At 35.8% G+C, this 11,977-nt stretch overlaps 1 protein-coding gene across 9 annotated transcripts in view; it reads right to left on the bottom strand.

Moving 5' to 3' along the window:
- The window catches only part of LOC125673814 (uncharacterized), a 45,885-nt gene extending 35,420 nt beyond the window's left edge, over nt 1-10,465 (bottom strand). For 2 of the 9 annotated variants that reach the window (XM_048910641.2, XM_048910634.2), the window contains exon 1: nt 7,262-10,465. The gene's annotated coding sequence lies outside the window, so the exon portion shown is untranslated. Of the gene's footprint in view, nt 1-1,075; nt 1,352-2,033; nt 2,177-2,336; nt 2,656-4,963; nt 5,037-7,261 lie in introns of those variants that run through there. The other 7 variants (XM_056158322.1, XM_048910637.2, XM_048910636.2 and 4 more) reach the window with 5 other exon arrangements.
- Between the last annotated feature and the right edge of the window lie 1,512 nt (nt 10,466-11,977).

Consider the following 11,977-nt stretch of genomic DNA (forward strand, 5'->3'; position numbering starts at 1 on the left):
AATCAACTAGCTATATCGTACACTCATAGCCCATAATTTATAAATATATTTGTACTGTTATCCCATAATTCATAAAATAAAAATTTACAAAAATTTTGTACTGTTAACCCATAATTCATAAATTAAGAATATATTTGTGTATACATAGTGTTAGCCCATAATTCTTAAATTAAGAATATATTTGTACTACTAGCCCATGATTTATAAAGTAAGAATATATTTGCACTGTTAGCCCATAATTCATAATTTAGAATTATATTAATATCTGCTTCTGCTTCACCTAAAACATGAAGTCAGAAATCACGATATGGTCTGACATGTCAGTGGTCAAGAAATTAAGAAAGAGAACTCTAATGTTTCTTTGATTATTGACATTTAATTATCACTGACTTTACCCTGGCATACATGTTTATATACAGGTACGATTGCATACTTCTGACCAAACTATTTTTATCAATGAATTAAGTCCCACCCCCTTCCTTCCCTTCCTCTCACATCAGAGTTGTTATGATTCTGTATCTTTCAATACCAGATCAACAAATCTGTCATTTGCATCATTGACACTAGTCAGTAAGATTACATTGTATGATGTCAATTAGGCGATTATTTATCGCGTCCAGTGTGACAGCAAAACTCCACACAACTGGGAGACTACTGTATGCTTTGAAAACAATCAACGACTTCCTTTTTGCATCCAATGTATGCCCTGTGTCTGATTATATAAAGGACCTCCCCACTTTAGCTGTAGCGTGTGGTCCCTTTTTACCACCCCTCTTTTCCAAAAAAAAAAAAGAAGATCTATCCATTATACTTTTTGGTAAATATGAAACACTGATGTATCTCCAGTAAGTGTCCAGTCATTTTATACTGTACTCTGTATCTTTCAACCTGCATATAACTCATCCAAAATGCCACCTATATAATTCCACCAAACAATTCCTAGAACCCATAACATATTTGAGAATTTAAAAATCTGACCTATTATTTTACTAAATACATATAAAATACACACAATAATCACTGTGCACATAGCACAAAATAAGAGAAGTTAAGAACAGATTGAACAAATACCCACCTCTGGTGCTTTACAACCCACCAAAACTAAAAGAAATAAATAATTCAATTTTACGCCAGTTCAGACCGTGGGATGATCATGACTTACGACTTCTTGTTCTAATAGTTACCTATCCACGAAAAGGCATTATAAGTCCTCCACACTTGGTGACCTGTGCTTAAAAAACTGATGTGTCACAGACAAAAACAAGTTTGTATCTCTTAAAATTGCTCATTGTAGCTTCCTATACTCCTGGGATTCCCCAGGGTGTTCACACAAGTTCAACTTTATCACTCTTTTATATATTAATTAAGGAGCAGTGTTTATTCATAAATTTAACATGTAAAACATATCAGGTTTCAGGATCTATATTCAACTAAGGTGCAGTGAGAGTCCTATCTATTTAACTTAGTATAGATTCATTTTCAAAACATTCACTGGATTTAAAGTTTGATCTTTTTTTTTCTTTTCTTCTATCAGTGAGTCAAAGGAGACCTAGCACACCTTGCAATATTTGATAAATGATCCCTGTAAAAATCTGGTGACATAACCGTTAAACAGTGCCGGATAAAATTATCCCTGTACAGAATGAACTTCCTCTTCGTGATTGGGTGGACAAAAAAAAAATGACAGTCAAATTAATGCAACACACCTGTCACCTGTAGGAGAAATATCTACCTAGCTAGATAAGGTTTCATAGAAACTAAATAGTGCATCATCTCCCAGCAGGGGACATAACTATATATTGACCAGAATTACAGGTTAAATCAAGGCAATAATTGTCTTCATCCTCTCATCTGGGGAGTGCACAGAGAGATAGATAAAGTATACATTGTATGCAGAACCTGTGATTCATGGACAGTTCCATCATCACATTGTTGTTGAAAAATATGCATAAATTTCATATTTAAAAACAAGTTTATGGAAACTTTGAAATTAACATTCATGACTATCTAATAGCAAGTTATTTGTTGCTTACCAGCAATTATTATTCCCAAAATTAATCTGCAGGAACGAGGAATACAGTTAATCAAATTCAATTTCCTGTACACCCAAAATACTTCCTCAAAATTATGAAATATCAAACAGCTTAAAATGTCCGTATGTCTGCTCAGTCCAGAAAATCTTGTGCTATAGTCTAGAATCCTGATTCTTTGGCCAGCATTTATTTTTTTATCTCAATAAAGTCCTTTGTAAGTTTCAAAAGAAAAAAATCGCATTCAGCTTTTGTTAGAAACGCTGACATAGAATAAAAAAAAGTTTAAAGATAAATAACACAAACCTGTGAGATAAAAGTCGACAAAATCCGCCTAGTGTAGTCCAAATAGCTAAACCGGCCAAGTTTTCCTTTGTAGTACTTTAAACTCCGAGTGTCACTTCATTCAAAGTTAAATCACTCATCAGTAGGCCCCTCAAATCAAAGGCCTCAAAAGTCTCTCTGTGTGACCTTTTACCTTTTGTGTATATATATATAACAAAAAATTTCATTCACAAAACATGTCAACTACAGAAGCCTTTAGAACTCCAAAGTCATGATACACATTAAGAGTTGTTGACAGAATGATAATATGCCATTCAGAATTATTGTACTTCTACTACCATAGGTGGAAGGTACCCTTCAAAATCATTCAGAAGCTTATAGACCCACTAAGACCCATGCATTCACCAATCAACTCTGTCAATTTGGAGGTTCCTACCACAATGTTATGACCTAATTTTAGGCCTAAAATCTTGTACCTCCTTTAACCAAAATTCACATTTGTGACAATTACATAGGTGTAACTTGACAAAAACATCTCTTTCCTGCAGTTTGACATCAGAAGTGAATCGTGTCTTTGACATCATTACAAGAATTAACCAACAGAATTAATTGATATCCTACTTGATCACATTTTTATTAGCATATTTAATGATGAATTTGTTTATGAATGTTTAATTAGGATTCGTATGTATCATCCCTCCAGAACATCCTACACAACCACCACAAAACGGTCAGGTAGTTGATTTAATATGAAAGTGTAAATTCAGAAAACTAGTTCAAATAATTAACATCAACTGATTCATTAACCAACGTATCACTGTACAGCTGCATTAGTCATACCAAATTAGCAGGTGCTCTATTATGACTGACCTGTTCTGATTAAACATATTAACACCTTCCATCTTCTCTATTTACAAGGCATACTTTTTGGACTGTTCTTCGTTTAAATTGCTGAATTAATTTGAGGTTAATTGACCCCGAGTGACTAGGAGAAACTTGTTCATGGTGCACACAGTGTCACTAAATATCTGATTATTGTCCGATCCTGTCATCAAGTACAAAAATATTCAAACTTTAACATGTTTAATAAGCAATGTCAACTCACAGGATCCCCACTTCTCTCCTGATAAAATCTTTACATCACTTAGATCCTTAACAAAAACAAAATAGTGACATTATTACCATGGAAATTGATAGCCAAAAGAAATTGATTGTTTAACACGCTTAAAAAGACACAAAGAAACTATAAAGTCACCCATCAATAAGAGGGAATAATACATATCATGTTTAAGTCCTATAAATTTACATTAAAAATGTAATGCATATACCACATAAAATGCACCACAGTTAAAAACGTAAAAATAAGTTTAGAATTTGAATCTGCAGTAAACAAGAGGATCGGTACTTGAGAGAGATTGACACACCTCCAGATGTGGGACAGTCTGCTCTGGAGTTTACCCGTGTGATTCTGTTAAAGTACATCTTATTTCATCCAAGATCAGGATGTTTTGATACTTGTTGACAAAGACTTGCATCTCCAGTTACCATCAAAGCCATTCACACACCACCGATCTCTGGTGGGAAAGACCACTAAAGGTCTACGTCACAGGAGGACTGTCGGCCATTGTGATATGTTTGCGTTCGAGGACTGTCAGCCATTGTGATATGTCTGCGGTCGATGTCTCGTTTAACATATATATTTAAAATTTACACAAAAACCGAATTAAAAATTAAATCACCCTGATAAAAGCTCTGTTGCAGCATTTCTTTATAACTATAAAAGTGTAAAGAGCAACTGCCTGCATGAACAAGTGAGCTACTGATACTACTGCTCTCAGAGACTGTAAGTATCATTATCAATACCAGTTCTAATAAACAAATGCCAATTTAATCGCTAACAAAATAAGAATAGTGGTTTTAATGTAATGACTATCAAACATTATCAATCTCTTTTTGTTCCTAACATTTATGAAATTTGTCTATTTTCACTTTCAACAACTTTCTTCAACATTCTGCAGCTATTTGCTTTCCATATTTCTGTATAAAATGCACATACAATATCTCAAAAGAGAAATTACAGAACATCATTTAAATTAATCTGGGATAGTGGGAATATTAAACAAGTAAAACAATGAATATCATCTAATTAATCCGGGATAGAGGGAATATTAAACAAGTAAAACAATGAATATCATCTAATTAATCCAGGATAGAGGGAATATTAAACAAGTAAAACAATGAATATCATCTAATTAATCCGGGATAGAGGGAATATTAAACAAGTAAAACAATGAATATCATCTAATTAATCCGGGATAGAGGGAATATTAAACAAGTAAAACAATGAATATCATCTAATTAATCCGGGATAGAGGGAATATTAAACAAGTAAAACAATGAATATCATCTAATTAATCCGGGATAGAGGGAATATTAAACAAGTAAAACAATGAATATCATCTAATTAATCCGGGATAGAGGGAATATTAAACAAGCACAACAATGAATACTGTCATGTCTGTGACTTCTAAAAGACAATCCAAACAGAATGTCAGCAAATGGATGAATGCAGCAAAATGTGGGAATTTTAAGCCCTAGTGAGTGTGCACAAACTTAGATTCATCTACATAAAGAAAAAAATGTCCTACTCATCACAGGTCAAGTGCATTTTATCCAACATTGTTAGAAAAACAGCCTACTATCGGTACTTCAAGTGATTATAAGTCAAAAACTCAAATCAGGAAACACAAGCTCATGTGACTCGTTATCTGCACAGTCCAAGGGGAGACAACCCTACCTTGAATCAACTGACACGACATATATATATATTATATATAGATGCGCCAATGTGATACTCATGTCGCCAAAAAATAAACCTAAGAGGCTACTTCTGTTAGGTGCTTGACAAAACCGTTTATATAACTGACAAATAACAGAACTACAAATTTAGACAATATCACTGTACTGAGGGAGTGGATGTGAAACGCCAAATGAAAATATTAGTTTTAAGGAGGAATATGACACAAAGCAAAAATAAAATCAGAAATATAAAATCTCTGTCATTGTAACAGTCGCTATTAACTTGTCTGGATAAGTTTATGGCCTACGGTGTTAAGTGATCTACAAATCACGATTTTAACTGTCTCAACCAACCAGAGTTTTTCCTTTTCCAAAATAAATGATTTTAATATACTAAAATTGCAAAAATTTGCTATACAAGGCAAACTTTTTTATTGCACAAATATCTTGTACTTTTTTATTCATGGTAAATTTGATTGGTGATCACCTCCTTATTGGGAATAGTGATACAACCCAGTCAGCTTCCTCTCTGAGTCATATTAAAACTCACTTTCCTAACTTTAACACACCATGTATCAGGCACAGATCACCAAAATAAAAATACACAAATAACCATGACAATGTCATTATTGGATGCTTACAATTTGATCAACCCTGTCGTAACATTGACTGATATCAAGAATGATTCGCGTCATGTGACTGTGTTGTCTATTTGGTGCATATACATTATCTGTGTGTGTGCAACGGGAGACATATGAACATCGTATGTGTCATATGATAACATATTTATGTTATTTATACACAATATTGATATAAAACATTAAGGACCTATTAAACTTGTACATTTCTTACACTGCAGCAAATTATAACATGTACACATCATATACAGAAACACATATGTGTAAATTACATGCACTACGTGACCTTTTCTGTTCATTCCTATATTATACTTTATCATGACCTCCCTAATTTGTATTCTGAACCATATCATTTACAAAAAATCAAATATTGTCTGCAGGGTTTTACCCTGCAAATTTAAATGTTGCTACCCATTTAATATTAAAAGGGAAATTTTTGAGGGGAGAGGGGTGGGGGAGGCAGTTGTGAGCTTCCAAGGGAGGGGGAGGGTGGGCCATACTCAGAAACAGGCATATAAATTGATCATAATCCTGTTATTAATTAGATGCTATTAAAAACAGACACAGAATTGGAGAAAGATATATCTGCATTATATAAACTTGGTGAAATTCATTTCATTATTATGTCATCGAGAAATGAAAGTGGAACTGCATGCAAAATCAAGGTCAGAGTTTTGTGATGATATAGCTATGTAAATAACCAACAAGAATAAAAACATTGACGAAAAATGAAAGGATTTTAACTTTTTTTAAACGTATTGAAAATCTTATACATAATTGACTAATTCCTGTGTATATGTTTGTCATTGCTTTGTAGATATGATTATGGTAGAAACCAACTGTCATTTCCAACTGAGACTCATTGACCATGCAGACAGTGCCTGACCAACTACAATCTTCTATAGTTACCTGTTAAAATTCAGTGTGCAGGTTATTGCAAATAGTGGCTTCACCTTTGTAGCATATATTTTTTGTTATCCCCTACTATTAGGAATCATAACCTGCGAGTTATTCAGAATTCCATGCTCTACACAGAGGGCAAGCATGGCTCTGGTATAAAAATAGACACATTGCAGTAGTTTGACATCATGACCCTGAACACGAGATCCTAAACTATGTATTCCGTGACAGAGAGTTTAAAAATTCATCAGCGGGATTCTAAATACCTGACAAACTGCAGGAAGCACAGATCGTACTAAAAAGCTGTTTGGGTGTAAGTAAATTATGAAGGGGGGGGGGGGATTTGTCATGTCGCTAGTCTCTCGGTGCTCCGTTTTACTCAGTTAAGTCCCCTGCATAATGCTAAATTTTTTCATTTTTTATTTTACTGCAAACATGCATTGTCTTTTAGACAGGACTCCGTGTGTGGAGCAGTGGGGAATTCGGAATCAATAAATTTTTAAAAATCTGAACCGCTGCAAACCAGGTATACAGGGCACATATTTAGCATTCTTCTTCCATTCTGATTGGAACGAGAAACATCAGGATGCATCGTGAAATCGATCTTACCTACACCCCTCCTTAGAAGTGCGAATCCATCACATTATCGCTAATTTGGGTGAAATTTATCCCCAACAGATGACAGTACGGATAGATTACAACGCTTGAGTGACCTTTGATATGAACCGGAAATACAACTTTCGAGGGAGAATTTATTGTAAATTTCGCTTTCCGATCCCGAGCATAATAGCCTCTTTTTTTTTTTTTTTTTTTTTCTTTTTTCTTTTTGGATACTCGTTGCGGTTTTTCTGTTGTTTATTTACTTTATTTTTATTTCCCCAAAACAGTGACAATTGCTGGGGCTTGTCTTGTGGAAAATAAAACAAAATATGAATCTTCTATGTACAATGATTAACAGGCATCTAAAGTGTGGCTAGCTGGTATAGATCTTATGTAACCCCCCCCCCCCCCCCCCCTTAGAATGAAATTATTTTATACAGAACCAAAAATTTATCCAAAATATGTTATTTCCTCACCGATCACCCTCACAAGTCGTTCTGAATAGTCAGTTTCTACCTTCTGTAAGCTTAAATGAGATGACCACATGTGAGAGATTTGTTGCACACCTTTACATAATGTCCCAAAAGTGGTCATCTCAAAAGCTTACAGAAGGTAGAAACTGATTATTCAGAACGACTTATGAGGGTGATCGGTGGGGAAATAAAATATTTTGGATAAATTTTTGGTTTTGTATAAAATAATTTCATTCTAGAGGGGAGGGGGGGGGGTTACATAAGATCTATACAAGCTATCCACACTTCAGGTGCCTGTGCAATGGTCCTGTAGTATAGGAGAGAGGAGAAAACTGGACCGGGAATCGAACCCGGGAACCCTGCACAACTAGTCAGGTGCTCTAACCACTAAAATAGCCAAGCTGATATCCACGATCAGTATATCCCTAACTACTACATTCCTCCTTCCTTAATTTTGTCTTCACCCTCGAAGACACACGCAACCCAGATTCTTTTCGCCCCTGACAGAACAACCTGCAGTGCAGGGATAATCAACGACACCACCTGTAGTATATAGAAGAGAGGAGAAAATCTATGGCTAGACCGGGAATCGAACCCGGGACCCCTGTATTACTAGTCATGTGCTCTAATCGCTGTGTTTCCCAGGCAGATATCCACGGTCTCTATATAGCCCTACTAAAATACTATCTAACTTGCAGAGTATATATATTAATGATTATCAAAACGTTTCATCGTCTTTATCAAAACGACTTTTAAAAAATTCTTTTATAGAGGACTCATATTTTTTTCCATTTATTCTATTTTCCACAATTTTGTAAACGAGCAACCGTGGGAAGTGCTGGGGCCTGTGCAACTCGTCTCCTTTCGAGATTTGCATAGCGCGCACAACCACGTCGCAATGGCAATTCTTTATAGCGTATCATATAAGGTCTCATCCGAATGACCCTCGACTCTCATGCACATTAGCAAATGTTCAAGTCAAGATATATATTTAACCAAGGCGATTTAAGGGATAAATTGCATAAACTGGTTCAAATTTCTTAAAACGCATGAAAACATGATTAGAAACATCTTCGCCCTCTTCGAGTTCTATCGAGGCAACATCGTCAACTTCGATCAATGAATTTAGAGTTGTACGTGTACATGAGTAAGAATTCCAACAACCAATCAACTTAATGATGCCTACCTGGTCAGGCAGTGTTTTAAATTCATAAATTCGTCGTCTAATAAGTCGGTGAAATGAAGAGTTTTAAGAGCCTACCTTTGTTTGGAACTGCTGTCTGCCATCTTGTTTTGTCCAATCCTGCACATGATCATGACAGTGAATGTGGAGTGTTTGGTAAAACCATTGGCGCACCTTGAAATTTCTGAACAGGGAGAGGGGCACAATAAGAGGATGGAAGTAGGTTGGGGGGGGGGGGAGGCTGTCTTTAAGCCCACAGCGGGTCCAGGGCAAAGTCAAAGTGGGAGCGTAGGGGGTGAATCCCTCTGAAGTCACCGAATTTTGACAAAATAAAGCGATCATATTTCAGTACAAGTATGTTTTTAGACATATTTCTATTTTCAAAAAAAAAAATAAAAAAAATAGATGAATAAAAAAGGTCCTATTTGTGAGGACACACATCGCACATTACATGAAAATGACTGCGTGCTTGGTAGTGTGCGTTTTATTCTAACTAAATTCTATCCATTCATAATAAGTATTTGAATAACAAATATATATTGCAAAATAAAAATATATATATGACTTTTATAGGTCGGTTGCGAGTTCATGGAGCGATATACCACATTTTTTCGAAGTCAAACATCTTTTTCAAGTTTATCACTCTCGTATTTAAAAAAGGCATACATGTACTATTCCATTTTACACACTTTTCGTGTCGTTTCATCCACTTGTAGAACACGTGTATAACTTGTCAGTGTTTTCATTATTTTTCGTTGCGTATTGATCAGAGGATCCCTCACCACACAGAGCAGATTTCACTCGAGGAAAAATTACAAATTCATATGTGTACGATCCGGGTTTTTTTTTTATTGGGGGGGGGTGTTGAATGGCATGTAAAACTCAGTAAAATACAAGTCCTTTCATCTGACGCGGTCATTGCACGAGTGGCACTTGAACCTCAAACTCTGTCGTGAATTTAGTGAGCGTTATTGCCAATCAGCTGCATGTACGTTGAGCTAGATCATCAACTCCTTCATTATCATATCTTCGATGCTAGAACGTGCATGTATATATACATACATGTGTACCTGTAAAATGGTAGCTCTCGCGAGAGCTAAACTAGTCATACGGTTTACCTCGATCGCGTGTGTGTCCCCCCCCCCTTTTTCTTTTCGATTTACACCTTTTGACCTTTTTTCTCCAAAATCAATAGGGGCCTTGCTTTGCTGGTATCCAACAATATATCCAAGTTTCATTTGATTCAAATTAAAAAAAAATTCGAGTTATCCTCCTGAAACCAAATTTTTTTGGAATTTTAAATCTATTTTCGGTCACTGTGACCTTGACCTTCGACCTATTTTCTCCAAAATCAATAGGGGTCTTCCTTACCTGGTACATAACAATATCGTTATGCATCATTTGATTCGGATTTAAACTTTCTGAGTTATCATCCGGAAACCAAATTTTTCTGAAATTTTCATTCCATTTTCGGTCACTGTGACCTTGACCTTTGACCACCATTTTTCTCCAAAATTAATAGGGGTCTTCCTTACCTGGTACCCAACAATATATCAAAGTTTCATTTGATTAGATTGTAAATTTTTCGAGTTATCATCCGGAAACCAATTGTTGACGCCCAACCCATCGCCCACCTGCATCACCAAACCAATAGCCGAGTTCAACTTCGTTGCAACTCGGCTAAAAACATGTAACCACCCAGGTTGTACAAGTTTGCATATTTTATAAAATATGAAATTATGTAGTCCTGTTACATAATGTACTCTTAAATGAAAAGAATTTTTCAAAAATTCCTACAAATTTTCATTTTTAAAAATTTTGAATCCTTATTTATAGCCAGGATTTGGTCAAATATGAATCTGCATTACATCGGAACATATTAATAATCATGGCCAGTGAGAAAGGGGAAAAGTTCTTGCATATAAAATTTTTATCACCTATTGTGGCTATTCTGGCCCTACCCTACCTCCAGGGACCATGATTCAAACAAACTTGAATTTGCACTATATCTGGAATTGGTTGCGTACTGACCATGGTCCTGTTGTTCTTGAGATTTCCACCCCTCCCATTTATTCCGATGTATAACTTTGAATCATTCTATCGTGGCCGAAACCCCGGTAATAATTGAAATAACCTGCAAATTATTACATATTAAAATGTCTAGTCCTGGCCCTGTTGCTTGATTTTCTCCTAACTATTATTTATGTAAATCTTTGATCTCCTATTGAGCGCCCCCCCCCCCCCCCCCCAAGGGTCATGGTTTAACAAATGTGAATAGGTACTACTTAAGGATGTTTGATACGACCTAAGGATGCTTGGTACTAATTAAGGATGCTTGGTACTACCTAAGGATGCTTGGTACTAATTAAGGATGCATGCTTGGTACTACCTAAGGATGCTTGGTACTAATTAAGGATGCTTGGTACTACCTAAGGATGCTTGGTACTAATTAAAGATGCTTGGTACTAATTAAGGATGCTTGGTACTATCTAATGCTGCTTGGTTATCAAACTGACTAATTATGGCTCTGCTGTTCTCAAGAAGATTTTCTTTCATCAATTCCTATCTACATTGAAATGTATGTAAAACTCAATCCCCCATTGAAGCACCATCCTACCCCCGATCATCTTCCCGAGTCAGGGGTTTCTAATCCGCTAACCTTTGACCGGATAGACAAAGTAAGACGGGTTAGAAATCAGGGCCTTTGATTGGCCTCATTAGAAGACGCATGATCCAATTAGAAACATTGTTTTATTATACCAGAAACCCGGGGGGGGGGGGGGGGGGGGCATGATATAGTTTCTTACTGCTTGTCACCCAAACCCCTCCCAAGGGTTAATATCTTGAAGTTGAGGCTAAATAGGTTTCCGGATATTTCTTTTTGTCGTTATTTCAATTTACTTGTGCTTGTCGAGAATTTTATTTTTACATTTGTGACTTCGGCTTTCTTTGAAAAAACGATGCTTCCTGTCTGTTGCTATTCTTGAGAAGAAAATTTTTCCCGCTACACAGTACAGAATGCATTATTTACCACGTCCCACAGAGTTCAACCCTCCGCCTTGCACCGTC

This window comes from Ostrea edulis, chromosome 3, assembly GCF_947568905.1.
Source record: "Ostrea edulis chromosome 3, xbOstEdul1.1, whole genome shotgun sequence".
NCBI classification, from domain to species: Eukaryota; Metazoa; Mollusca; class Bivalvia; order Ostreida; family Ostreidae; genus Ostrea; species Ostrea edulis.